We start from the raw sequence: 3,228 nt of genomic DNA, 5'->3' as shown, positions 1-3,228 counted from the left end.
GGCTGAGGAAATGCTTCCTCCTGCCTGCAGCAGACTGATCACTGGGGGGAGGGGAGACTGAAGAAATGCTTCCTTCTGCCTGCAGCAGACTGATCACTGGGGGAGGGGAGACTGAGGAAATGCATCCCCCTGCTTGCAGCAGACTGATCACTGGGGGAGAGGAGACTGAGCAAATGCTTCCTCCTGCTTGCAGCAGACTGATCACTGGGGGAGGGGAGACTGAGGAGATGCTTCCTCCTGCCTGCAGCAGTCTGATCACTGGGGGAGGGGAAACTGAGGAAATGCTTCCTCCTGCCTGCAGCAGACTGATCACTGGGGTAGGGGAGACTGAGGAAATGCATCCCCCTGCCTGCAGCAGACTGATGACATCATCTTAGCCTAGGCAAAGCCACTGACTGGAGATTTAGGACGGCTTTATAATGATAAAAGGGAGCAATGGTCCTGTTGCTGTATATTGTGCCACACGGCAATAAAGTGTCCCGTGTGCTGAGTAAGTGAAAATGTTTATTGGACTCGATGATGAAAGATTCATTAGACAGTTTTACAGGTAACGAGGCCGAATGGCTATTTGAACGCGCTGCGCGTACCGATCGCCGCCGCATCCCATCATTACAGCCGGAGGGTTTTTATGCTGCGACATGTTTACATTACAATACCGAGAACTTTATTACTTTCTATAACTGATCACAGGCAATCCTCGCGCCCCCGGGCCGGCTACGCCATAAAACCGACGGCTGTTTAGTGGTATTGATCGCGGCAGGAGGAAAGGCGCGAACTTCCACCCGCGTTCAATAGAACGATCCGTCAGTCCTGTGAGGTGGCTGTGGAGGAGAAAACCAGCCCAGGGGGTCCCCGAGGATGCTAGAGAGAGGAGAGCGGCTGTGCTGGGCTAGCTGCGTCACACATTTCCAGGTGAATGGGGGGCTCATTATTATTATTATTATACAGGATTTATATGGCGCCAACAGTGTGCGCAGCGCTGTACAATATAAGGAAGACATTACAATCACAATACAAGACAAGACAAAATGGTAAGGAGGGCCCTGCCCCTGATGGCTTACAATCTAAAAGGGGAGGGGCCAGTGATACATGAGGAGGGAGCTGTGTGGGGGATGAATTGTCTGAGAATGTGATGGTTCAGTGGTTAGGTTGAGGTGGGATCGGCTTCCCTGAAGAGATGAGTCTTAAGGGGTCACCTAAAGGCAGTCAGAGTGGGAGATAGATGGACAGGTTGGGGTAGAGAGTTCCATAGGATGGGAGAGACTCTAGTGAAGTCCTAGAGGCAAGCATGGGCTATAGAAACCTATACTGGTGGGTTCATTGGCTTCCCATTAGCCCCTGTATGTGTATAGGAGGACATGAGATTGTAGGCTCCTCCAGGGGTCAGGGTCTGGTGGGTTCTATGAACGCCATCACTTGTGGACATTAGATTCTAAGCTCTTTTGGGGGGGTCAGGGTCTGGTTGGTTCTTTGACTTCTATACCGCTCGACGAATTATGTAAATAGGTGGAAATTAGATTGTAAGCTCCTTTGGGGGTCTAGTAGGTTCTATGAACGCTATCACTGGTGGACATTAGATTCTAAGCTCTTTTGGGGGGGGTCAGGGTCAGGTTGGTTCTTTGACTGCTGTACCACTCAGCGTATTATGTACATAGGTGGAATTTAGATTGTAAGCTCCTTTGCGGGTCTAGTAGGTTCTCTGGAAGCTATCACTCTGTGTATTTGTCATGTATCTTGGTGGAGTCTGAGCTGACGAGGGCGGCCTCCCTTGCTCCTCCTGGCCCAGAGCACCAGGATGGGAGGACAGGTGCACAAGGACACGGAGGGTCACGAGTGCTGGAAGACGTCACCGTTGCTGAGAAGGTAAACTCTGCGATGATGACCGGGTCTCGGACGGTAAGCGGGCACTGGAAAGGAAAACACCAGTGAGCAGAGTTCCAGGCGAGCCGTGGTTACGTGCAAGTCAATTCGTGAATGGGCGGGCAGAGCGGTGCCAAGCGACGGACAGGAGCCGAGGTCGAGGAAGAAACCGAAGTCAACCAGCAAGAGCAGCAGAAGGTCAAGACAAGCCGGGACGGCAACAGGTTAGCTGACGATCACTCAGCACTGGAGGTCTAGAGGTCACAACCTAAATAGCCCATAAGGTGCCAGAATTCAAATTAAGCGAGTGCACACGCGCAGTGAAGCGCATGCACGTGTCCACGCAAAGTTGCACAGGTGCACAAAGTTCTATAAGCCTAACCAGGCACATGTACAGACGCTCGAGCACGAACCCTGCCTCAGCTTCCTGACAGTATTATGTAAATAGGTGGACATTAGGAGAGCGGCGGTGCAGGACTTCATGTGTCACACATTTCCAGGTGAATGGGGGCTTGTTAAAAAAAAAAAAACCTATACTGGTGGGTTCAGCGGCTTCCCATTGGCCCCTGTATGTGTATAGGAGGACATGAGATTGTAAGCTCCTTCAGGGGTCAGGGTTGGTTCTATGAATGCCATCACCCGGTGAATTATGTGTATAGGTGGACATTGGAATGTAAGCCCCATCGGGGGTCTTGTAGGTTCTAGGAATGGTTTTTTTTTAGTGGACATTATATTGTAAACTCCTCTAAAGGTCAGGTAGGTTCCATGGATGCCATCACCAGGTGAATGTGTACAGGTGGACATTAGCTCCTTTGGGGGTCTAGTAGGTTCTTTGAATGCTATCGCCGGATGTATTGTGTGTATAGGTGGACCTTAGATGTTCTATGGATTAGATTGTAAGCTCCTTGGGGCGGTCAGGGTCTGGAAGGTTCTGTGGATGCCATCACCATGTGAATTATGTGTATAGATGGACCTTAGATTGTAAGCTCCTTGGGGGGTCAGGGTCTGGAAGGTTCTGTGGATGCCATCACCATGTGAATTATGTGTATAGATGGACCTTAGATTGTAAGCTCCTTGGGGGGTCAGGGTCTGGAAGGTTCTGTGGATGCCATCACCATGTGAATTATGTGTATAGATGGACCTTAGATTGTAAGCTCCTTGGGGGGTCAGGGTCTGGAAGGTTCTGTGGATGCCATCACCATGTGAATTATGTGTATAGGTGGACATTAGATTGTAAGCTCCTTGGGGGGGTTGGAGGGTCAGGGTCTGGTAGGTTCTATGTATGCCATCACCCGGTAAATTATTTGTATAGGTGGACATTAGATTGTAAGCTCCTTGGGGGGGCTGGAGGGTCCGGGGCTGGGAGAG

General features: G+C 50.7%; 1 protein-coding gene across 1 annotated transcript in view; it reads right to left on the bottom strand.

Annotated features, from left to right (window-relative positions):
• HSPBAP1 (HSPB1 associated protein 1) overlaps positions 1 to 3,228 on the bottom strand; it is an 84,118-nt gene that overhangs the window by 12,263 nt on the left and 68,627 nt on the right. The gene's annotated exons all lie outside the window — the stretch shown is intronic.

Source organism: Nanorana parkeri, unplaced genomic scaffold (assembly GCF_000935625.1).
Source record: "Nanorana parkeri isolate BGI_ZX_2015 unplaced genomic scaffold, ASM93562v1 scaffold320, whole genome shotgun sequence".
Classification (NCBI taxonomy): domain Eukaryota; kingdom Metazoa; phylum Chordata; class Amphibia; order Anura; family Dicroglossidae; genus Nanorana; species Nanorana parkeri.
The sequence above is the reverse complement of the archived record's forward strand: the minus strand, read 5'-3'. Positions and strand labels throughout refer to the sequence as shown.